Here is a 26668-nt window from a genome sequence, read left to right on the forward strand (position 1 = left end):
TTGTTTCCAGCTTCTGGCTATTACAAATAAAGCTGCTACAAACATGGTTGAGCAAATGTCCTTTTTGTGTACTTGAGCCTCTTTTGGATATATGCCCAGGAGTGGTATGGCTGGATCTTGAGGAAGCGCTATTCCTAGTTGTCTGAGAAAGTGCCAGATTGATTTCCAGAGTGGTTGTACAAGTTTACATTCCCAGCAGCAGTGGAGAAGGGTTCCCCTTTCTCCACAACCTCTCCAGCATGTGTTGTCACTTGAGTTTTTGATTTTGGCCATTCTCATGGGTGTAAGGTGAAATCTCAGGGTTGTTTTGATTTGCATTTCCCTAACGGCTAATGAGGTTGAGCATTTCTTTAAGTGCTTCTCTGCCATTCGGTATTCCTCTACAGAGAATTCTCTGTTTAGCTCTGTTCCCCATTTTTTAAGTGGATTACTTGGTTTGCTGCTTTTCAGCTTCTTTAGTTCTTTATATATACTGGATATGAGTCCTCTGTCAGATAAAGGGTTGGTGAAGATTCTTTCCCAATCTGTAGGTGGTCGCTTTGTTTTGATGACGGTGTCCTTTGCTTTACAGAAGCTTTTCAGTTTCATGAGGTCCCATTTATTGGTTGTTGCTCTTAGAGCCTGTGCTGTTGGTGTTCTGTTCAGGAAGTTTCCCCCTGTACCAATGAGTTCTAGGGTATTTCCCACTTTTTTTCAAGCCGATTTAATGTGTCTGGTTTTATGTTGAGGTCTTTGATCCACTTGGACTTCAGTTTTGTGCAGGGTGACAAGTATGGATCTATTTTCATTTTTCTACATGTAGACATCCAGTTAGACCAGCACCATTTGTTGAAGATGCTATCTTTTTTCCATGGTATGGTTTTGGCGTCTTTGTCAAAGATCAGGTGTCCATAAGTGTGTGGGTTTATTTCTGGGTCCTCTGTTCGGTTCCATTGATCCACCATTCTGTTTCTATGCCAGTACCATGCAGTTTTTAAAACTGTTGCTCTATAGTACAACTTAAGATCAGGGATGGAGATACCTCCAGAAGATCTTTTATTGTAGAGGATTGTTTTAGCAATTCTGGGTTTCTTGTTATTCCATATGAAGTTGAGAATTTTCCTTTCCAGGTCTGTAAAGAATTGTGTTGGTAATTTGATGGGCATTGCATTGAATCTGTAGATTGCTTTTGGTAAGATGGCCATTTTTACTATGTTAATCCTACCAAGCCATGAGCATGGGAGATCTTTCCATCTTCTCATATCTTCTTCTAATTCTTTCTTCAGAGATTTGAAATTTTTTTCATACAAGTCTTTGACTTCCTTGGTTAGGGTTACTCCGAGGTACCTTATGTCATTTGTGGCTATTGTGAAGGGTGTTGTTTCCTTAATTTCTTTCTCAGCCCTTTTGTCTTTTGTATACAGGAGGGCTACTGATTTTTTTGAGTTAATTTTGTATCCTGCCACTTTGCTGAAGGTGTTTATCAGCTGTAGGAGTTCCCTGGTAGAGTTTTTGGGGTCACTCACGTATACTATCATATCATCTGCAAATAGTGATAATTTGACTTCTTCCTTTCCAATTTGTATCCCCTTGATCTCCTTCAACTGTCTTATTGCTCTAGCAAGGACTTCCAACACTATGTTGAAGAGATATGGAGAGAGTGGGCAGCCTTGTCTTGTCCCTGATTTCAGTGGGATTGCTTTAAGTTTCTCTCCATTCAGTTTGATGTTGGCTATAGGCTTGCTGTATATCGCCTTTACTATGTTTAGATATGTGCCTTGTATCCCTGATCTCTCCAGTACTTTGAACATGAATGGATGTTGGATTTTGTCAAAGGCTTTTTCAGCATCTAGGGAGATTATCATGTGGTTTTTTTCTTTCAGTTTGTTAATATGGTGGATCACATTGATGGATTTCCGTGTATTGAACCACCCCTGCATACCTGGGATGAAGCCTACTTGGTCATAGTGGATAATTGAACATGTGTTTCAATTTGATGTGTTCTTGGATTCAGTTTGCAAGTATTTTATTAAGTATTTTTGCATCAATGTTCATAAGGGAGATTGGCCGGAAATTCTCTTTCTTTGTTGAGTCTTTGTGAGGTTTAGGTACCAAGGTGACTATGGCTTCATAGAATGAATTTGCTAATATTCCTTCTGTTTCTATTTTGTGGAATAGTTTGAAGAGAATTGGTGTTAGCTCTTCTTTGAAGGTCTGGTAGAATTCTGCGCTGAAGCCATCTGGTCCTGGGCTTTTTTTGGATGGGAGACTTTTGATGACCGCTTCTATTTCTTTGGGGGATATAGGTCTATTTAGTTGATTTACCTGGTCCTGATTCAGCTTTGGTAAGTCAAATCGATCAAGAAAATTGTCCATTTCATTTAGATTTTCAAATTTTGTGGCATATAGACTTTTGAAGTAAGTCCTAATGATTGTTTGGATTTCCTCAGTGTCTGTAGTTATATCCCCCTTTTCATTTCTGATTTTGTTGATTTGGGTGGTGTCTCTCTGCCTTTTAGTTAGCCTGGCTAAGGGTTTGTCGATCTTGTTGATTTTCTCATAGAACCAGCTCTTGGTTTCATTGATTCTTTGAATTGTTTTATTGGTTTCCAATTGATTGATTTCAGCCCTGAGTTTGATTATTTCCAGCCGTCTACTCCTTCTTGGTGTGTCTGCTTCTTCTTTTTCTAGGGTTTTTAAGTGAGCCATTAGGGTGCTTGAATGAGCTGTCTCGAATTTCTTTTTGAAGGCACTTAGTGCTATGAACTTTCCTCTTAGCACTGCTTTCATTGTGTCCCACAAGTTCGGGTATGTTGTGTCTTCATTTTCATTGATTTCTAGAAAGACTTTAATTTCTTTCTTTATTTCTTCCCTGACCCAGCTGTCATTTAGTAACAAGTTGTTCAGTTTCCATGTGTGTGTAGGCTTTTTGTTATTTCTGTTATTGTTGAGGTCCAGCTTTATTCCATGGTGATCAGACAAGATACATGGGATTATTTCAATTTTCTTGTATTTGTTGAGGCTTGCTTTGTGACCCACTATGTGGTCTATTTTGGAGAAGGTTCCATGAGGTGCTGAGAAGAAGGTAAATTCTTTTGTGTTTGGGTGTAAAGTTCTGTAAATGTCTGTTAGGTCCATTTGATTCATGACCTCTGTCAGAGACATTGTTTCTTTGTTTAATTTCTGTTTGTTTGACCTGTCCTTTGTTGAGAGTGGGGTGTTGAAGTCTCCCACTATTAATGTGTGGGGATCTATATGTGCTTTAAATTTTATCAATGTTTCTTTCACAAATGTGGGTGCCCTTGTATTTGGGGCATATATGTTCAGGATTGTGATGTCTTCCTGGTGGAATTTTCCCTTGATGAGTATGAAGTGTCCTTCCCCATCTCTTTTGATTAATTTTGGTTGAAAGTCTATTTTATCAGATATTAGAATGGCTACTCCTGCTTGCTTCTTGGGTCCGTTTGCTTGGAAAGTCGTCTTCCAACCCTTTACCCTCAGGTAATGTCTATCTTTGTGTCTTAGGTGTGTTTCTTGTATGCAACAGATTGCTGGGTTTTGTTTACGTATCCATTCTGTTAATCTGTGTCTTTTTATTGGAGAGTTGAGTCCTTTGATGTTGAGAGAGATTAATGACCAGTGGCTGTTAGATCTCTTGATTTTGATGTTGGCTGTGGTCATCAGGTTGTGTGCTTGGTTGCTTTTTGTTTTACTGAAGTGAGGTTATTTATTTCCTGTGTTTTCTTGAATGTAGCTAGCTTTCTTGGGTTGTATTTTCCCTTCCAGTGTCTTCTGTAATGCTGGATTTGTTTGTAGGTATTGTTGAAATTTGTTTTTGTCATTGAATATCTTGTTTTCTCCATCTATGAGGACTGAGAGTTTTGCTGGGTATAGTAGCCTGGGCTGACATCTGTGTTCTCTTAGGGTCTGCATGATATCTGTCCAGGCCCTTCTGGCTTTCATAGTCTCTGTTGAAAAGTCAGGTGTGATTCTAATGGGTTTGCCATTATATGTTACTTGGCCTTTTTCCCTTGCAGCTTTTAGTATTTTTTCTTTGTTCTGTATACTTACTGTTTTGATTATTATGTGGCGGGAGGATTTTCTTTTCTGGTCAAATTTGCTGGGTGTTCTGTAGGCCTCATGTATTCTAATTGGCCTCTCCTTTAGCTTGAGGAAATTTTCTTCAATGATTTTGTTGAAAATATTTTCTGGGCCTTGGAGAAGGGAGTCTTCTTTTTCCTCTATACCTATTATTCTTAGGTTTTGTCTTTTCATATTGTCTTGCATTTCTTGGATGGTCTGTGTCAGGAATTTTTCAGATTTAACATTTTCTTTGACAGATACATCGATTTCTTCCATTGTATCTTCTACACCTGAGATTCTTTCTTCCATCTCTTGTAGTCTGTTGGTTATGCTTACCTCTGTAGTTCCTGTTTTCTTCCCTAGATTCTTCCTTTCCATTATTTCTTCCATTTGTGTTTTCTTTAATTTTTCCAATTCTATCTTCAGGTCTTGAGTTGTTTTGTTTACTTCCTTCACCTGTCTGATTGTACTTTCCTGTTTTTCTTTTAGTTCCTTCAACTGTGTTTCTTTCATTTCATTCAGTGTTTTAAGCATTTCCTTTCTAAAGGCCATAAACTGTTTGGCTGCAGCTTCCTCTATTTCTTTACGGATGGCAATATTCTGTTTGAGTTTATCTTCCTCTATGTCTTTACGAATCTTATTTGTTTCCTCTGTTATCATCTTCATGAGCATACTTGTTAGGTCATCTTCTTGGATTTCAGTTATGGTGGGGTGTCCAGGGCTACTTGCCCCTGGGTAACTGGGTTCTGGAGATGCCATATTGCTCTGTCTTTTGTTGCTTGAGCTTTTACGCTGGCCTCTACCCATTGTGTTATCTTAGGAGTTTGGGGTTATTTTCTGGTGGTTCCTGGGGATCCTGTGGTGGAGAGAATCCCCTTTGCAGAAAGCTGGATTTTCCTGAAGGATGTCTTCTCAGCTTTTTGGGTATAGTCCCTGGATGGCTGGTGTTTTTTCAGGAGTTGCTCACCTCAGGGATATAGACCTGAGTGGTAACTGTGGTCTTTGTTAGTCGAGAGGGTTCTCCTCTCACCCAGGGAAGTCCTGAGGGCAGCTGCCCTGTTTCTGGGTTTCTTGTTGCAAATTTAATGATCAGCTGCTGTGACCCAGTTGGACATCAGGCGCGCCTCAACTGTTTGTGCTTGTGTCTGGAGCACAGCTGAGTGCTGGCGCCTCGGCCCCACTAGACTACTAGACTTTTTCTAGGGAAGGATTGGGTGATTTAGATCAGTACAGTTTCCTTCCTTCCCCGTGGATTCTCTGGAGACACGGACTCCTAGTGTCTTTTTTTGCCCTGGTGCACAGTGCTCAGTGTCCGCCAGCTGGCTGGCCACAGAAATTTGCCTGTGCCTGGAGCACAGCTGTGTGATGGCGGCTCAGTCTCTGCCAGCTGTCTGGTGCGCAGAAACTGCCTGTGTCTGCCTTTGTGGCTTTTGGGAGTCTGAGTGGCTCCCTAAGCTGGGTAATTTTCCGGGGACCTTTTCAGGTTGGGGGTGAGCTGAGTGCTCTGAGATCAGACCCGCCGTTTCTATCTCTGGCGGCGAATCAGGCGCGCAGGCAGGCAGGGCTCTGTGCCGGAACCTGGGTCCCCGGCTCTGGCTCTGGAAAATTCTTACAACATAAAAACACATCAAGATGTCAGGTATCCCAGAAGCAGAAAGACACACATGGTATATACTACTTACTTGTAAATGGATATTAGACATGTATGATGAAAATACTAAAACCTGTACACCTAAAGGAGCTAAGCAAGAAGGAGGACCCTGGGTAATATGAAAAATCCTCACTCAGAAAGGCAAATAGGATGGAAATCAGAAGAGGAAACAGGAAACAGGACAGGAGGTTAACACAGAGGGCCTCTGAAAGACTTTACCCAACAGGGTATCAAAGTAGATGCTGAAACTCATAGCCAAACTTTGGGCAGAGTGCAGGGAATCTTATGAAAAAAGGGGGAGATGAAAAACCTGGAGGGGACAGGAGCTCCACAAGGAGATCAACAGAACCAAAAGATCTGGGCCCAGGGGTCTTTTCTGAGACTGATACTCCAACCAAGGACCAAACATGGAGATAACCTAGAACCCCTGCCCAGATGTAGCCCATGGCAGCTCGGTCTCCAAGTAGGTACCCTAGTAATGGAAACAGGGGCTGTCTCTGACATGAACTCAGTGGCTGGCTCTTTGATCACCTCCCCCTGAGAGGTGAGCAGCCTTACCAGGCCATAGAGGAACACAATGCAGCCAGTCCTGATGAGACCTGATAGACTAGGGTCAGAGGGAAGGGGAGGAGGACCTCCCTTATCACTGGACTTGGAGAGGGGCATGGGAGGAGGTGGAGGAGGTAGGGTGGGATTGGGAGGGAATGAGGGAAGGGGCTACAACTGGGATACAAAGTTAATAATCTGTAATTAATTTAAAAATGAAAAATAAAAATAAAAAATATTTCAGGCAAAGATATAGGTCTCTTAGATGCTTTCTGACAGTGAAAATTCCTTCAAGAAATGTTGATAAAAATGCAGAAGTTAAAGTAAAAAGAAAGACATGCTTTTTCCTTTCATATTGGATAACATACAAAATGTAATTTAACAGGGCAACAGTGTTTGTTAACAAGCAGATCATAAGCCATAAAAACAAACATCTATCTAAATCATGACACACACTCTGTATGTCTCAACTCTCTCTCTGTGAGTATTATATAATAGTATATAATGATGTAATATAAACATTTTATAACGTAAGATCTATTATAAATAATTATGTGCCTACATCTATATGTCTTTCTCTCTCTTTCTATATATATTAAAGCAGCTCACATTGTAGCACGCTTCTGTACAACATTTTCTTACAAGCTTTGTCTGACCCTCCCTCTGCTGTCCCCAACTCCCTCCACTACATTCCACTTCTCTGTTTGACTATTTGTGTCCCAGGTTTTCTTTTGGGCTTTCCTGTCCTGCGTTTCATCACTTTGCTCACACTTTCTGTTCATAATGCACCCCCTGACCACTTTGCAGTTTTGGATTTGTGAGATACACACAGGCTCTCATATAGATACACACAAATACATTTATGTCAGAAACTAACAGATACCCATTTTGTTTTGGACAGATACCCATTTTCATAGTGATTATCCTTTTAATCCATGAACATGAGGTATCTTTCCATTTTCTAGGTTTTATTAACATTTTCTTGTGAGTATTTTTCAGTTCTTATTTTAGAGGTCATCTATTGCCTTGTTTAGGTTTATAACAAAGTATTTTATTTTATTTGGAAAAATTGTGAATTGGATTTTCTCTTCATTTGATTTCTTCCTCAACATGTTTATTATTGGCATTTAGGCAAGATGCTAATTTTTGTATGCTGGTTTTGATCCTTTAAATACCCTGGAAGATTAACAAGTCAATGCCATGTGCATCACTTATTAGGTTATACAGCAGGATAATATATTACAAACTTGTCAATCATTCTGCCTTTTTCTCTTAAATTTTGTGATTGTGGTATTAAACTCAATTTTATTAAGCTTTGTGCACATTTTCTTTTTTAAATATAAATATTTACTTCACTATGTTAATAATTTTTTCTTTATTTTTTTTCCTTACAAAAACTCCACAAACAGATCTAACCTTGAACAGACTGTGGCTGTTTTTTGAACACACGTCATATGCCGTGCAGGCTGAAATGAACACATCACAGGCATTCCTAGCTTCATTTGTCTTTACCCAACCCTTCTCACATAGAGGCATGCCTGGCACCACTGCAGGAAAGATACAGCTTGCTCTACTATTACCAGACACCAACCATGATCAATCACACTCATTAGTTCTCAGGTAGTAAATATGCCTATGCGTGAAAGGAACTCATCTTTACAAACAATACTCAGTGACATCCTGTAGTTTCATTACATAACAGCTCATTCTGACATTTCCTGTGAATGAAAATACCACATAAAAATCTACAAGGTAATGTGTGTACGGATCATTTTCTTACCTAACTCGTATCTTAAGTAAATTTGAGAGGCTGTTTCAATTATTTATAGTTTTATAACATTACATTAAAAGATCAGCACTTATTAATATAAACAAATCAGTGTACTTAAATAAACTACTTTTTATTTTGTTTTGGTGTTAAATGTAAATTTATCATTTTTTTCCCTAAGCTAAGTTTTTGTGACAATATTTGTGAGAAATGTCAAAAGGAATTTCAATCTGTCCTCCAGTCTCTAGGCACATTGCAAATAATGTGTGGAAGTGTGAAGCTCAAACAGGAAACCATTGCTGTACACCACCCAAACATTCATAGATCCTTCTGTAAATAGTGGGATTTCCCCATAGCAGCCGAAGTAATATTTTTCAGCTTGAAGAAATTGTCTCTTACTCACATGACAGTGATTCCAGCATAAAACCAAAGCCCTGTGCTCAGTGAGTTTGATCTGCTGTACGAGGAGCAACCCACCCACCTCCTCCATCTTCTGTGAGTGTGCACCTTCTTTCATCCAAACACGCCTGCTCTTAGACTCTTCAAATGGCAAACTCACCAAACTAGGTTTTGATATCATTTTATTTGTTTGTTTAATTTAACTAATGATCATTTTCTAAAAAAGAGAGAGAAAGGGTGGTGAGTCATGTCACATGATTTATCAAACACAGACTAGGAACTTCCTCCTCCTCCTCCTCCTCCTCCTTCTTCTTTTTCTCTTTCTCTCTCTGTTGAACTTCTATTAGGTAGGGGATCAAGCATTTATTTATTTTTTTCAGTGCACAAGAATGAGCATAATGGACAAACTGGGTGAATTGATTTAGACTCACTATCTGGCAAATGCAGTTTATTTCTGATTTTGACTGTTGCACAATAGAAGAAAGTGGATTAATCTCCATCTACTTCTTTCTGTGCCTCTGCCCATGAGCAGTGGACAGAGCTGTATTTGTGCCGTTGGATGCTACTTGGGTAATGGTTAGAGGTAGACCTCCATGAGCAAAGATGCAGCAACAATGGGCCATGAGTCTATTCAGAAAACTAAGCAGGCATTCCCAGGTGGCAGCCGATTAGGAAAGAGACTGTCTGGGAGTAAAGCAAAAGGAGAAAAGACCTTGCTATCAAGAAAAACTTGATAGCAAGACTTGGCTTGTTCTCATTTTTCTCTCAACTTATATAAAGTATTTTAGTAGCAGAAGTACGAAGATTTAGCTTCCAACCCTCCACACAATGACTCCTATTCTTTACTTGTGAAATATTATTCAAAATGTTCAATTAGCTTGATTTCCAAAAAAAGGCTTTCTGGGCGAAAATCGCAATGTGGGCACAAAAAGGATGTACACATTTTCGCTTTGCTCCGGAACATTTTTATTAAGAAAAATACTTCAAAAACAGTGGCATTATTTTTATTTACTTAGAGGTAGTTTAAATGTGCTAATTTTAGAGAAAGTAAAATATTGATGTATGTAAAGATTACACATTTTGATCTTAATGATAAATGGTTGACTCTGCAACTAGTAAAATTAGAAAATTTACTTGTTGACTCTGATTAGACTTTTTTCTTCAGTGAATATTATCTTAGATTAAACTGGCATGATATAATCACAGCCCATTCCACTTTTTTTTTCACCCTGGACTTGTCATTTGTGAAGAGATTGTGGTAGATCATGAAGATCTAAAATTCTATTTGTTCCAACAGTTTCTAGTCCACTGGTCAATAAACAGTTTAGCATTTTCCTGAAGGGCGTTTTGTTTCATTGTTCCCTTGACTGAATGAAATCTGTACGCTACAATTGAATTCTCTCTCTACATGCTGCTTATTGAGATTGAGGTCATGGACAGATAGCATCAGCATGATTTGGATGTTAAGTTTCAGACACATTTTGAATCAAAATGAGAATTAATACTTTATTTCTCGTTCGGCTCTTTGTATTGACTTCAGAGAAACCCTTTCACTACATAATAGATTTTCATAAATTATGTTCATAATAGTGCATCTTTATCGTGTTTTCAAAAATGTCATCTCATTGCTGGGGAACAGAAAATGTGCTTACAAATTTGCGAACACTTTACTATTATAATACAACATTATTTCAATCATTTTAAAAAGACGTACTCAAGGTTTATATAAGCAACTAATTAGAAGTCACTGCTTTCAAATCCAATTATTAACATACTTTATTTCCCATTCATTTTGTTTTTGATATGTATTTTGTGTTGAGTTTAATGTTAGGGTGGTAGCAATTATTTTCTCCGTTTATTGGGGGAAATATGGGATGACACAATAGAGTATAAGAAGCAGATGCTTAATGGTATTCTCATCTCTTCCTACCAAACTCATACGAACATATATGTGAATATTTGCAGAATCTTGAGAAACATTTTTATGCACAAAGGACTACATTTGCTGTAAGTGAAAGTATGAGAAAAATCTACAAATTCCAAAGACGTTTAAATGCATGCTAGATATTAATTAGGTTCATATTTTTAGTCCTAAATTTAATCAGAAATCATAAAAAATTAACAACACCACAGTCTCCCTTTCGCTTTGATTGCTTTGATAAGAAAGCCACTCAGTTTTTTTTTTCTTTTGCTTCTAGAAAACTTAGCAGCATTCCACATCTTACCTTGGCACTCAGTGTGTTCATATGTTAGAGGGTTGGTCCCCGATGACGCTCTTGTGAGGTAGAAATGACCTATAAACTGGCAACTTGTAGTTTCTTAGGTCACCAGGGACATGGCCTTTAAAGGGGTGTTTATTGTGCTGTCTCATAAAGCCAGGCCATCTAACAATGGGCTAAAACGTCCAAAAACTATGAGAAAACAGTATTTCTTGGTATAAGTTAGCTGCGTGAAGTATTTTGTTTTAGTGATAATAAACTGATTACCGCAGCCAGCAGACAAACAAGCTTGGCTCTCTCTATGAACTCACCAGGCCTCTGCCTCTGTCCTTTGTTAGAACCCTGCACACGTGGGCATTTTCTCTTCCTGTGTGTTGTGAAGCCTGGGTCTTCCCAATTTTCTTTAAAATCAAATTAAGCAAAAAGACTCCTGTGGAACCCCTGCAGAGACTGATTTCTGCATCTCCTTGTCATAGCCAGAGTTTTCTCTGGAGTTACTGCTTCTGAGCTGTAGCCCACAACAGACTCGTCATCAACTGTCACATTCCATTTCTTTTAATGGCACTAAACCTTTAGACAATATAGTCATCTTGCAGGAAGAGTTCTCCAGTTCCCTGTCATCACTGAGTAGCTTCCTCTAGGCTCCTTCCCAGCACTCTGCTAATCATGTGCTTTAACCAGCTACAGATCCGTGTGTTTACTGAGGTGACAGGGAAAGAAAGTGGTGTTTCAGGGCCAGGGCATCACAGCAGAACGTCCTCCCCTCCAGCTCAGACAGGAAGGGGACGGGACTGGATTATCAAGAACAGAAGTTGGTATTACTGAGTGGAAGAAGGTCAGACCTTAGCACCTAGGCAACTGGCAAGTGTTCACGCTCCTGATACGTGGGCAAACAGCTATCTGAAGATCACCAGAGGACTGTCCCTAGTTCTGCACTTACCAGGGTAGAATGAAAATGAAGTGTTTGAGTTCTTCTTTCTTCAAGACCCAAAGATTATAGAATTGCTTTTTTTTTTTTTTTTTTTTTTTTAATTTAGTAATCCATCCTAGTGGCAACCTATAGGGTAGCAAGAGCTGACTGAACCAAAATCCACTGAGATCAACGAGGAAAGAAAACAAACCACTCATAATAACCCACTCCTGCAGCGATACTGTATTAGAAGGCAGAGAACATAATGTTTTTATATGTACTCAGGGAAATAAGCAGGACTTACACTGGAGTTGAAGGGACATCTGCACAACACCGCAAACAGCACGTCTAGCTTCCATCAGCGGTGGGACACAGCAAGCGCTGAATCTCTTGCGTATCACCACTAAACAGGTCTCCATCAGCAAGTAAATACTGACAATACTGTGACCAACGGATAAGACCGCTGAGTGCTGAGACTTCTGAACAGAACTGCTTGTCTGAGATTGGAAGCAGTAGTCTCGGGAAATAGGACTTTAAAACTGAAGTGAGAACAACTGCCCTGATCCTTCTGTATTTTACATAATATTAAGAGTCCTGGAAATACAAGAGGCATCCTAGACTCAGAAGAAAACAAATGTCCTCTAACGTGGATATTTTGTCAATTATTTAAGGCAAATGGCTTGTCATTAGACTAATAGAAGGAAGCATTACTGAGCTCATGCTTGTTCACATAACCTACCACCCTTTTCAGAGACTATTTCATATTTCTGGATGAAAAAAATGCCAAAATGTAAAAAAAAGAAAAAAAGAAAAAAAAAAAAAAAAGAAAACACATTAGGAAAGACAGGGATTATCCATACAAAGATACTGTAAAAATCAAAAATTGATAATTACACCTTCTGCTGGTGAAACTACATTATCCATCCACAAACAAACTTTCAGGAGTAATAAAACACCACAATTGTACTATAAATTAAAGATAATTAGAAGATCATCTAAAATATTAACGAGTACCATCTTCCTGATAACCAAAACCGCAAACCAAAGACAGGAATATGAAAAATGCCAGTTAACTGAATTCAAGAAAATATTAGGAGAAGGGGGAAAAAGTCACCTCGAACATGAAAATTAGAGTGTTCAGATATCACTGTGCAATAGATATAACTGAAAATATATCATAAAATGACAATTGTGAGAAGGAAAGGAAAAGAAAGTAATGAAAAAATAACAGAGCTATTTATAAAATAATAACCCAAAAATGCACAAGCCTTCAGCATAAAACAAAACAAAACCAACAGGTCATATATGTTGGAAAATTTATACCAAATGGTAAATTATAAAATATAATCTGTAAGTTTTAGTACCATTTTAACATGTATAATTAATGTCCCCCTATTTTTTCTTGTTTTCAGTAAATAATTTTTAAATGGTTGTGATTGCATGACTTGACTCATGTGGTCTGTCTCTTTGCATGAAATCTTCCAACTTCCATGTTACATTTTGAAGTATTCCAATATTCCTCTCTATATAAGTTTCAAAACATATTTCAAACAATTTGAGTATTTTAAATGATGTTATAGATGCATAGATAGTCCTATAAAAAATTTAGGATCCAGATTGTCCTGATGAGACCTGACAGGCTAGGATCAGATAATAGGGGAGGAGGACCCCTATTAGTGGGCTAGAGGAGGGACATAGTGAGGGAAACAGGGAAGGAGGGTGGGACTTGGAGGAGATGAGGGAGTAGGCTACAGCTGAGAGATAAAGTGAATTAATTGTAATAAATAATAATAATAATAATAAAAGGAAAAAGTGTAGATAAATATTTCAATAGTGTTTACTGTAAACTATTGCCAGACTGAATGCTCCAGCTTCCAATAATGACACAGAGACTATTATTATTTATCAAAGCTTACGCCTTAGCTAGCTACCTCCCAACTAGCATGTATAACTTAATTAAACCTATTTATCCTAACCACATTCGCCATGTCCCCCATTACCACGCCTCAGTCTGTGTACTCAACTTCCTCCATCATGAATCTCCATTCCTCAAATCTCCTGTGCCTGATTTTTTTTGCTGTTGCTTTGATTTTCGAGACATGGTTTCTCTGTATAACCATAGCTGTCCTAGACTCACCTGTAGACCATGCCAGCCTAAAACTCACAGAGATCCACCTGCCTCTGCCTCCCTGAGTTCTGGGATTACAGGCATGCACCGCCATGCCCAGTTTCTGTGCTTGATTCTTTCCCAGATACCTTATCTCCGCCTGGACATCCTGCCTACCTCTCCTGCCTCACTAAAGGCCATCAGGTCTTTCTTAAACCAAACAGAAGTTGATGTAGAAGAATGTCTACAAAATACTCAGGCAGGTGATGACTCAATAAAAATAATAATACTAAAGTCTGGGCTGCAGTCAACTCTCTGCCAGTACAGAAATCAGCATTTGAATAATACAAAGACAACCTTTACAGAGTGCACGAAAAGATTATCCCAACAGTCAAGCTTTTATTTCACATGTTCTAATTACTCCACATTCACTATTAAGCAAAATTTAGCATGTGACTTAACAGTACACATACTCCACCAGTTCATCAATGGGGTAGATGTGAAGGTCGGATAATTCAAAACCCTGGACCTGGGCCTGAACGGTCTCTGAGTTGTTCAGCCGGCTGCCTCTCCAGCATGCACACCACCAGGGCATTTGGGCTAGCTCTCCTGCCCTGCCCCTGCCCTTCCCATCCAAGGCAGCTGCCAGCGGGAAGCAGAACCAACTCTTCCAAACAATCTCATGCCTTCAGTGCTGGATCATGTGGGGCAATGTCATCCCAGCCAGCTTTACTGTGCTGCCCAGGCAAGGTAAAGGGCTTGCTCTCCCTAGTGCTGGAGCAGGGTGCAGATAAGGCCAGGTTCCCCACTCTGATGACCCCAGGGCCCGGTCTCCCACCTGCTGTAGGAAGAAAAGAGTGGCAGGGCCGGCTCTCCGCTCTCACACTCTTGAGACCTACTCACTCGCAACTCCTGTAACCAGGGCCAGCTCTGCTGTGTTTCCTGGGCAATGTGCCAGGTCGCTCTGCTGAGTGCTGCAGCTGGCTAGGGGTGAGGTCCGCTCTCCTTCCCTCATGCACCCAGACTCAGCTCCCCCAGGTGGGAGGTGGAGCCAATTCTGCACACTCCTCAGACATCAGCATATCCCCAGGTGGCAGCCCGGACCAGAGATCTGGCCTTTGGTGGTAACAGACCCCTACTGCAACAGGACCATGTACCCAGACAGTAACCCCAGTGGCAGTGCAGACAGGAAACACACCACGGGTCCCAGGTGGTATCACATCGGACTCTTCCTCACTACCCCGAGTCTCCAGTCCTTCCTCTGTTCATTGTGCACACATCCTCTGCTTCTTTCTCGATCACTTCCTTGCTCCTTTTAGTGTTACCTGGGGTCTCAGAGTGTCTGGGCTTGTCTCAGGAGTACTATGCCCTTCCCATACCACTGGGCAGTGGTCATCTCAGGCATGGTCCACTCCTCACCCAAGACCAACTGGTGGTCATCTCAGGCTAGCTTCCTGTCATGGCACCTATCCCCATTGGATAGTTATCATGTTGTGTTCACTCCTTGTTCTGCCCACCAGGGTTGCCCACGCAGGGATGGTCTGTCTCTGGTCTCACTCCTGCCCAGAGCCTGAGGTCTCATTTGATCCTCCCTGGCCCCAAGGATGGTCCCTGATATTGGTCCTCAAGGGCAAAGGAAGCCGGGGCAATGGACAGGGTACTCAGAATCCCCTACAGTGTGGATGGAAATGATGATTTCTGGGGCCAGCTTCAAGGAGACAGATCAATTTTATTAGGGGTGAATGAAGGTTATATAGAACTTTGGGGCGGAGGTAGGTATCTCCAGGGTGGGTTGTCAGGAGCCGTTCCATTAAAGGAGTTCAGTGGGCATGTGGGCTTTCTGGAAAGAAGGATCTGGTATTTTGCAAAGTCTGTATAGTGATATACCGCAGAATTGCTTCCATCCTCTGGCAGCCCTGTCATTTCTGCACTGCTACATCTCTCTAAAATCTGGCAAGGTGTGAACCGTCACTTTCCGGGTGTTTGCCCACTCTGAACAAACTTTCTACAGGATCATTATGGAGCTGTACTGCTGTTCAGATGAATTAATTCCTGATTATAGAATTCCTGATTTGATTGAAACTATTTTAGAGGTTAAATTGTTTTAGAGCTTTGAAAACAGTTTTAGAAGTTTGTAGACCTCCAGACACCTCATTAGGAGACAGGCTTGAGGCAGATTTGTGCCTTCAGATAGCTTTCACTTGAGATGGCACCATGAATCCTGGTATACGACATAAATATAGGTGAGTTATTTTAAACTTCCCATGAACCCACAATATAATGGGACCACCAAGAAATGTCTAAATTAAGTCCAAACCTTGATGTCTATAAATACAAACTGCTTTGCTCTAATTCCTTTTACCTTTTCAGCTTATGGCATAAAACATTGTCATTCTGAATTTACTTTGCATCTTAAAATGGGAGACAGATAAAATTATTGTCCTGAACCCATTAAAAACTAAGAAATAGCTGGAAAATGTGTATCCAAGTCAGTCCTAACTGAAAAAGAAATGTATCTTGTTGTAACCTCTTGGATCCCGTTAATTTTTTGGCCTTGCCAACCATTGTCATTCTGAACTCATTATAAATTTGTGTATTAGATACATCGATAAGAAATGTTTAGTTTTAATGAAAAAAAAAAGTAACCTGCTGTATTTTAGAATTCAAGTGTTTTTGTAATTAGCCCTTTTGAATATGACGTAGAGTCTTTTCTGACATAGAGAGCTTTTGTCTCAAGAAAACATAAAAATTGTACCCAGACAATAAATAAAGGTTGAAGCCTACAGGAATGTGGTTCATCCACAAGTTATAAATATCTAAATAGATATGTGTTTGCATGCAAATATGTCCATCTGTCTGTTTTTGGTACACATGTTACATGAGTGTATGTCAATTGTCTGTCTGTATGTAAGGATTTCCTTCTGTATCATCCCTCGAATGTGTGTATGACTATGTACAGGTCTAGATGTCTGATTGTTTTTGTACTTATGGGCTGATACTATGGAGCCGGCAGCCTGAACTTGCTGCAGTTTCTGCAGAGGAGATGCTAGCTGAAATCAACATCCTCCTCCTATGTAAGCTTGTGGAAACTTCTTGAAGTTGAAGTTAAAGTTAAAGTTTTTAATTTTATCCACCTTTCCCTCTTGAGTGCTTGTGTATGTGAGTGGTCTATTTTCTATCTCTCTCTTGTTTATTTCTTATTTTCCTGCAGAGCCACAAGTTAGTAGTTTCAGGGCCTTAACCATCAGTCTTTGAAGATAAGCAGGCTAAAAGCCTGTGGAGTCCTTGGCATAGGTGCTGGGGCTAATCTCATATCAAAGAGCCACCTCTCCCCCCCCCCCCGTCTTCCTATCTCCGCCTTCTTTCATAAGATTCCCTGTACTCTGCCTACAGTTTGGCTATGAGTCCCAGTATCTCCTTTGATACCTTGCTGGGTTTAGTCTTTCAGAGGCCCTGTGTGGTAGGCTTCTGTCCTGTTGCCTGTTTTCTCCCTCTTCCTATGTCCGTCCCATTTCTGAGTGAGGATTGATCCTCTTACTCAGGGTCCTCCTTCTCGCTTAGCTCCTTTACTTATACAGATTTTAGTATGTTTATACTATATTACATGTCTAATATCTACTTCTAAGTGAGTATATAGCATGTGTGTCTTTCTGCTTCTGGGATGCCTCACTCAGGATGATCTTTTCTAGTCCCCACCATTTGCCTGCAAATTTCTTGATTTTCTTGTTTTTAATGCTTGATTAGTTTTACATTTTCTAAATGTACCACACTTTTTGTATCCATTCCTCAATTGAGAGACATCTGGGTTGTTTCCAGGTTCTGGCTATTACAAATAAAGCTGCTATGAACATGGCTGAGTAAATGTCCTTGTTGCATACTTAAGCATGTTTTGGATATATGCCTAGGAGTGCTATAGCTGGATCTTGAAGTAGCACTATTCCTAATTTTCTGAGAAAGCACCAGATTGAATTCCAAAGTGGATGTACAGGTTTACATTCCCACCAGCCACCAGGAATGAAGGAGGGTTTCCCTTTCTCCACATCCTCTCCAGCATGTGTTATCACTTGAATTTTTGATCTTAGCCATTCTGATGGGTGTAAGATGAATCTCAGGGTCAAATTCAGTGCCTGGCTCTTTGATCACTTTCCCCTAATTGGGGGACAGCCTTACCAGGCCAAAGAGGAAGACAACACAGCCAGTCCTGATGAGACCTGATTGGCTAGGGTCAGAGGGAAGAGAAGGAGGACCTCCCCTATCAATGGGCTGGAGGAGCAGCATGGAAGGAGATGAGGGAGGGAGGATGGGATTGGGAGGGGAAGACAGAGAGGGCTACAGCTGGGATACAAAGTGAATAAACTAATTGATAGATCAATTGATAGATATAGATAGATAGATAGATAGATAGATAGATAGATAGATAGACAGACAGACAGACAGACAGACAGATAGATAGATAGATATAAATGGGGGGAAGATCCTCCTTTTACACCCTACTGCAGTCTTGGATAGAAGCAGAAAATGGTGGCCAGTTTCAGTCTTCCTGTTTAGCCTTAGAACAGAGAGTACAGAATCATTAGAATAGGCATCCTTTGCTCCCTCCTCTATTTCTTCTTTCATTTATTCCTGATTAGTTGCCTGAGCCATCAGCTTGGCAATCCAATAGATAAAGGGAACAGGGATCCTGCATCCCATCCCAGATTCAACCTTGGATTTTGCTAAAGCAGTGGGTAAAGGCCTTTGATTGGAGGGCTGAAGTACTGAGATGCCTAATTTTCATGGGGAGGCAGTCCGGGGATACCAGGTGTTTGTGTTATGCCCAAGTCTCATGGACCCCAAAGACCACCAAGGAAGAGATTCTGATGCAAAAGCAGTAGGTTCTTTTTATTACAAGCTGGAGCTCGGGCCCACAGCTTCACCAATGCAGCATTTGTGTGTAGAGCCCCAAGATCACGAGGAGGAGGGTTTTTATTTGGTGTTACAACAAGGTAAATTGGGAAGTTCCAGCTAGGCAGTTTTAAGATTGATTGACATTTAGCAAATATAGGGAGTCTGGAGAAAATTTTTTGCCGGGAGAGCCAAGCCAAACTGTATTTGTTTTACTCATCCTATTGTAAAGAATACACTGGTTAGCTATTGCTAGGGGGTGATGGTTAAATATTACTGGGTTTCCTCAGGACTATTCCTTGGGTAAGGGACTCCACTGTCTTCTTTTTGGAATTGGTGACCTATGGCCTTGTTCTTGGGACTGATGGCTTTTGGGGTATATGTGGGGGGGGGGGGTTGGGCGGGATAAGGCCTGGTTCTCTCACTTGTTGAAAGGGTTCTTATCAGGAGAAAGGGTGTTGGAAAACTACAATTTCCCTAAGGACCATGTGACCTTCCTCAGGCGGAGTTTGTGTGGATCTGGGTTCCACCTGCATTGAGCAGCAGAAGGAAGCCTCACCTACAAATAGAGTCCTCCATTTTGCCGTGAGCTCTGGGCTTTCGGGTCATGGTAGACTTGGATCTTAGCACCAACGGTCTCAGGTGTGGTTCTTTGAGTCCTGGGCTCACTCTATGCCCCGGAAGCCCATCTTGGTCTGTGCAGGTAACTAGGGGTCATCTCAGGCCATGTCCAGGCCTTTTGGCATCAAACTGATTGTCCTCTCAGGCTCGCTTTTTTTTTTTTTTTTTTTCAGGAAGTGTTAGGCATCTCATCATTCAGACATTCACAGGTCACAACACTAAGAGCAGACATTTTGTCCTTTCTGCCACCTATGGACACACGTGTGAAACAGAGGCCACACGTGAAATGTCTCTATGAGCAGTCTTTTCTAACATTACTTTTACTTTTTTTCTTCTTTTTTCTTTTTTTACCCTACAGGTTGTTTGCATATAAATTATTGCTTCCAGTTTTGTGTTTTTATGGGATTCCTAAGTGTGTGAATGAGTGAGTTTCTGTGTCTGCTTCCTATGCTTTTAGTTGGGCTCTTCTCCCAATGTCTGTTTGTTTTGTCCTATTCTGATGTATTTGGTTTTGTTTTGTCTTATATTTTATTTTACTATTATCCCTTACAAGTCTGTTTATTTTTCTAATGAGAGACATAGGGGGTTTGGATATGAATGACAGGGAAGGTGGGGAGGAATGGGGAGGAGCAGAGGGAGGAGAAACAGTAAGCAGAATATAGTATATGAAAAACCTGTTCTAAATAAAACAATAAAATTAAGTGATTCCCAAAGTTGTCACCATTAGTTTATCTTTTGCTTCAGTGAATTTAATACCATTGTCTTAATGGGATTTAATGATTTCCTGAACGTTGGATTCTCAGCCAACTTACAGTTCAGTTTTAATTCCTGAGAGTTTCAGCACTATGCAAGCTTCCTAACAGAGCCCGGCAGTGATTTTGCCCCTTCATGCACAGCACCAGTCATCACTGGACTCTCACCTGTTTATGAATTTCTACATTGCTCACTGTGGGGCCCTGCTCTGATGCCATGACAGGCCTGCTACGATCACTGTTCCCTGCGATCCAGTTATTTGCCCTGCAGGGCCACCTGTTTCTGTCTCCATGCACACATTTCACAAAGAAGGATAGCTTGATTATTGGAAACAAACTTGCACATTGGGAAAAAAATCTCTTTTATGTTAACTACAGCTTTTAAATATAAGCTCAGGTATTACAAACCGGGGTTAGCTGAATGATACCAATGTAATTCTGTAACTTGTTTTAAAGTTGAGATATGGTTTTCCATTTTGAAACACCTTTTTCATGGCTGCAGAAATTGTTTGACTCATTTTTGTAAGTATTAAAAATGTTTCTGTTAAGTAAATAGCAAATATTTTCAAGTTATTAGCATCATCCTAGTAGAAGAAAATACATAGTTTTGACCAAAAAAAATATCATACTGTGTTTGATTAGTATGACTGAAGATAAATGAGTATCAAAAATACATAACAAAAATGCTGTCTAATTTTATTTATATTGCAAAATTCTATTTGTCTAAAACTCTACACTAATGCTTTTAATTTTTAAAGATAAGTTTGTTTCTTGTTAAATATTTATACAATGGAAAATTGAGTTTTGAAATAATAAAAAATATGTTTGTCCTCCTTGTTCTTGTTCAAAGTTCTTGTTGTAACAATTATTTTTTGGAAAAGGGATCTGTGTGGGGATACCTGTGTGTCACAGTATGTGTGTGGAGACCAGAAGACAAATACGGCAGTCAGTTTTCTCTTTCCACCGGTGGTGACAGAGTTTGCGGTCAGGACATTAGATTTGTAGTCAAACGCCTTCAGCCCCTCAGCTATCTTGCAAACCCTGCGTCTCTTAGATGACAGAGAATTTATATCTTTTGAAAGGAACATGCAAACAGTTCCGCTGCATTTTTGGGAAAAGAACAGGTATTCTTACAAGAGACCAGAAAAACCAACCAACTTTTCCTACTAAAACCTTTCCTGTGAAATTAAATGTGTATCTGTACCCTTTACATTTCAATAAATACCATTGTGTTTGCATATACTTAAAATTAAAAAGTAAAACATGGACTGCATTATGTAGTAAATATATTTGTACTTACCCAGTGCTTTAAAATTTCAAAGAGAGTTTCTTAGACTTCCAAATGTGCTTACTTTGCTTTTGAGAATGGTAGGTGGGTTTCCTCTGTTTACTTACAGACAAAAATGCTGGTTGTAAGTTGATTTTGATGGTGAGTAGAAATGTCATGCAATAGAAAAAGAAATATTAAAGTTGTTTGTCATGTTTTAAAAAACAAAGTAAATTTTAGCCAGTGAGCTGACTCAGCAGATAAAGACATTTAGGACCTGAGTTCAATTCCGAAACAATTTTTATTATCTCCTGCATACTGTTCTCTGAACAAATGTGCAACATGGCACACTTACTTGCACACACGTGTACACGCACACACACAGACACACACACACACACAAACACACAAGCACACACATGCACACAAACACACATAATCATAGTCTATTAGTTTAAATTTAAAACTTACTCACAAATTTGGAATATTTACAACTTTAAAAATAATTTACAATTTGTAAACAGGTAAACATAATTTGTGTAGGTAGATTTGTAAATAGATTTGTAAGTAGATTTGAAAGCTAATGGAGATTTTAGCTAGATGATGAGTTTGAGTGCAAGATGTGATGGTGACCGAGGTTGGAAAAAGTCCCCTGCATCTAATTGTCCAGAAGCTTATTGAGTGTTATGGTTAGGATAAGAGGCAGAGGCCAAAGTCAATCATTGGAAATCACCACTTAAACTCATTAAAATTTAATAATAAAGAAACAAAGCCTACCACAATACAGTAAGTCTTTACCAAAATGAAAATAATTTTGCCTCAAATTATGAATTTTTAAGTGAGCCAAATGATTTACCCAGCATTAACTATTAATTTAATGAGCTATTTAACTTGAGAACTTGCTGATGAGTCAGATGTTGTTATATCTGATATAGTTCTTTTTTATTTTAAATATGGTAAATTATCCAAAGTTAGAAAAACATAAGCTTAAATCATTGCTTATTATTTATGGAATAAAATATGTATTCAATAGAAAATAAGGTAACAGATGTAAACATACTTTCCCATAACCATCACAGGCAAGTACTTTGTTCTGAAACTAGATTGAAATACTGTCCTACTAATTTTTCAAGTTCACACACAAATTGATAAGTTTTTTATACATATGTGTCATATGTTTAAAAAACAATCAAACAGAAACATACACCATTCAGGAGAATTAGCTAAATGCTTCGGAGCAAGGCCACACCATGAAGCTATGGGATATTAGCAACAAAAGCGAATGCAAACAACGAATCTTGATTTAAAATGGAAACAAATATATATTTATTTTCTGTTATGTAATTTTCAGGTAGAGAAAAATGGTACACAGGCAGAACACAAAGTTGAAAGTATTCTGCAGATGACATAACCATTAAATTGCAAACTTGACTAAATTCATAAGTTGACGATTAAGGTAACACGCTGATGAAGGCCAGTTTTGTCCTATAACTTTCACCCATGAGATTGCTAAGCCTCACAGAGGGTGGTTTAGCACCATCATCAAATGAAAGAGAAATATGCAGAAGTAGAGGGCAGAATGCACATCATTGCTTCAGCCAACAGGACAGTGATTATCACGATTGAAAGAAACAGTTCTAGTAGGACACTGTGCTTTTTTCTGTGTTTAATAAGTGATTGGAATCTGCAGTGTTGCCCTGGAAAGCTACTTTCACAGAAAAATCATCTTAGTGACTTCACAAAATCATAAGGAACTTTAACTCATACTTCAAATAACCAATTGACAATATGAAATGAAGAAATGGGTTTTGTTGGTTAATACTGAAATGGAAGTCTGAATAACTGATTAAGCTTTGAGGCATAATGGAAAAAAGAGCTAGCAATAATAATATTAAGATGAATAATGGAAGAAAAAAACTAGTATTTTCCAAGTTTTGTCCTGAGAACTTATTTATATTCTTATCTACAATTTTTAAAAAGTTATTTAAGTGAAAATATTATTCAATTTGCCGTATTAAATTAGTACTTAAGTTAAGCAATCAAAGGTTAAGTTAGTGTGAAAGGTTCGGGGAGATTATTCAGCAGGCAAATGGAGTCTGTACCAATCTCTTGACCTGAGTTCTATTCCTGAGTAATATATGGAAAGAGATTATCAACTCTTGCAAGCAGTCCTCTGACTTCTACATGTACATTGAAGAATGGTAGATAGATAGATAGATAGATAGATAGATAGATAGATACATACATACATACATACATACATAGATGCATAGATACATACGTTGATACATAGATAAACAGTGTAATAAAAGAGAAAAGGATAATAACAGAAATTAAGATTTTTTTTTTGGGGGGGTATATGCCTAGGAGTGGTATAGCTGGATCTTGAGGTATCACTATTCTTAATTTTCTGAGAAAGTGCCATATTGATTTCCAAAGTGATTGTACAAATTTGCACTCCCACCAGCAAAGAAGGAGGGTTCCTCTTTCTCTACATCCTCTCCAGCATGTGTTGTCACATGCCGAGTTTTCAATCTTAGCCATTCTGATGGGTGTAAGGTGAAATCTCAGAGTTGTTTTGATTTGCATTTCCTTGATGACTAAAGACTTTCTCTGCCATTCCATATTCCTCTATTAAGAATTCTCTGTTCAGCTCTGTACCCCATTTTTTAATTGGATAACTTGGTTTGTTGGTGTTTAACTTCAGTTCTTTATATTTTCTGGATATTAGCCCTCTGTCAGATATAAGGTTGCTGAAGATCTTTTCCCCATCTGTAGGCTGTCATCTTGTTCTGATGACAGTGTCCTTTGCTTTACAGAAGATTTTCAGTTTCATAAGGTATGCTTTATTGATAATTGATCTTAGAGCCTGTGTTATTGTTGTTCTGTCCAGAAAGTTGTCTCCTATGCCAATGACTTAAAGGCTCTTCCCCACTTTTTCTTCTAATACATTTAGTGTGTCTGGTTTCATGTTGAGGTCTTTGATCCACTTGGGCTTTAGTTTTGTCCAGCTATACCACTCCTAGACATATATCCAAATTATGCATAAGTATACAACACGGACATTTGCTCAACCATGTTCATAGCAGCTTTATTCGTAATAGACAGAATTCGGAAACAACCCAGATGTCCCTCAGTGGAGGAATGGATACAGAAATTGTGGTACTTTTACACAATGGAATACTACTCAGCAATTAAAAACAAGGAAATAATGAAATTTGCAGGCAAATGGTGGGAACTAGAAAAGATCATCCTGAGTGAGGTATACCAGAAGCAGACAGACATGCATGATATATATACACTTATAAGTGGATATTAGTCATATAATACAAGGTAAACATACTAAAATCTAGGCTCCCAAAGAAGCTAAACAAGAAGGAGGATCCTAGGGAAGTTGCTTAATCTTCACTCAGAAAGTAAATGGGATAGACATCAGAAGAGGGAGAAAACAAGGAACAGGACAGGAGCCTACCACAGAGGGCTTCCGAAAGACTGCCAAGCAGGGTATCAAAGCAGATGCTGACATTCATAGCCAAACTTTGGGCAGAGTGCAGGGAATCATATGGAAGAAGGAGGAGAGAATAAGACCCGGAGGGTCAGAAGCTTGACAAGGAGAGCAACAAAACAAAACAAAACAAAAATCTGGGCACAGGGGTCTTTTCTGAGACTGATACTCCAACCAAGGGCCATGCATAGCGATAACTTAGAACCCCTGCACAGATGTAGCCCATAGTAGGTCAGTCTCCAAGTAGGTGCCCTAGTAAGGGGAACAGGGGCTGTCTCTGACATGAACTCAATGGTTGGCTCTTTGATTACCTCCCACTGAGTGTAGCCTTACCAGGCCATAGAGGAAGACAAAGCAGCCAGTCCTGATGAGACCTGATAGTTGGAAGGGAGGAGGACCTCCCCTATCAGTGAACTTGGAGAGGGACATGGGAGAAGAGGGAGGGAGGGTGGGATGGAGAGGGGATGAGAGAGGGGGGTTACATCTGGGATACAAGGTGACTAAATTGTAATAAAATAAAAGAATAAAAGAAAAACACAATAAAATAAAGTGTTTTTGGAGATCGTCCTAACCTTGTATTTGTCTTTTAAATTTACTTTACTTTGTATGTGCGTGAATGTCTTGCTTACATACATGAAGTGCACCATATGCGTGTTTGGTGCTCACGAAAGTTAGAAGAATGACTCAGATAACCTGAAACTGGAGTTACAGTGTGAAATCCACATAGGTACTGAGAATCTGATCCAGGACCTCAGCAAGAGCTTACCAGTGAGCTATCTCTCCAGACTCAACTTTCTAATTTCTATGAATCAAATAACTCAAAACACCTAATGATATTTCCAGGGTTATGAAAAAGCTGAAAATAAACAGGAATGATACTTATTAGCTCATTTATATTTGTGTAAACCAACATTTGACACGTAGTTGACTTTCAAGGAAGTGTGAATATGTGCACTTATATCAAGGAACAGGGAGCAGGGTTGTTATTTACAGTGAAGATATTTGCACATTATTTCAAGAACTCTATGTATGTATTTAAATGTTTACTTATTCATTTATTTTCTGTATTCAAGCTTAGCTATGAATATGAAAAGTTAGTCTGAAAAAACTAATTTTTAGCTAGACTATAAGATAATATTGAAAAAATCTGTGAATATGCTTTTCAACTGCTGTTAGACAATAATATAAGCAGGCCAGAATTTAGAAATAATATTCCTCCTGATTTTTATTACTTCTTTGATTTTTGAAATTATAATTTCTCACTTTCCTTTAATTTCTGCAAACCCTCCTAAATAACCCCTCCTTACTCTCTTTCAAGTTCATGGCCTCCTTCTCACTAATTGCCCTTATACATGCCAATCTTAAATATAACATGATCAGTTCGTATAAAGTTACTTGTATGTATGTTTTCAGGGCTGAAGATTAGGCATTCGTTAACAAATTTGTGTGCTTTCCCTGGGGAAAGCTATTTCTCCCATTCTCAGCCCTCCCTAGTTTCCTTTAATTATTTGGTTAGAACTGAGACATTGCGGTCTCTCTTATCCTCTTCAGCATGTCCATTGCTTTCTTTGTTCAGCTCACGTTTAGGTAGTCATGTTGGTGCGACATAAGGGTGTAGCTGCTGAATTTACAGTGAGATACAGTCTCACATCAAACTTTTCATCCTTTGGCTCTTACAACCATTCTTCCCTTTTCTGCAAGGTTCTCTGGGTTTTAGGTACAAGAATTGTTTTTGGTAGCTATACCCATTGGGACTGAGACCTACAACTCTGAATTTTTATTGGTTGTGGGGATTTTTTGTAATGGTCCTCATCTGTTACAAATAGAACCTCCCTTGATGAGGGATGAGGACCGCACTCACCCGTTGGTATAAGAAAAACTATTTAGAATGTAGCTAAGGATTATGCTGGTTTAATAAAATTGTGGTTTCTCCAAGATCCATGACTTTACTAGCCCTGGGTAATTTCTTCCAGTTGA

The 26668-nt window shown here is 39.2% G+C and overlaps 1 non-coding gene across 1 annotated transcript; it reads right to left on the reverse strand.

Moving 5' to 3' along the window:
• Positions 1-19342: 19342 nt before the first annotated feature.
• LOC132649818 (small nucleolar RNA SNORA17) lies at positions 19343-19470 on the reverse strand. The gene has a single exon (XR_009588328.1). It is a non-coding gene; the product is annotated as a small nucleolar RNA SNORA17 (small nucleolar RNA).
• Positions 19471-26668: the final 7198 nt, after the last annotated feature.

Source organism: Meriones unguiculatus, chromosome 21 (assembly GCF_030254825.1).
Source record: "Meriones unguiculatus strain TT.TT164.6M chromosome 21, Bangor_MerUng_6.1, whole genome shotgun sequence".
In the NCBI taxonomy this organism is placed as follows: domain Eukaryota; kingdom Metazoa; phylum Chordata; class Mammalia; order Rodentia; family Muridae; genus Meriones; species Meriones unguiculatus.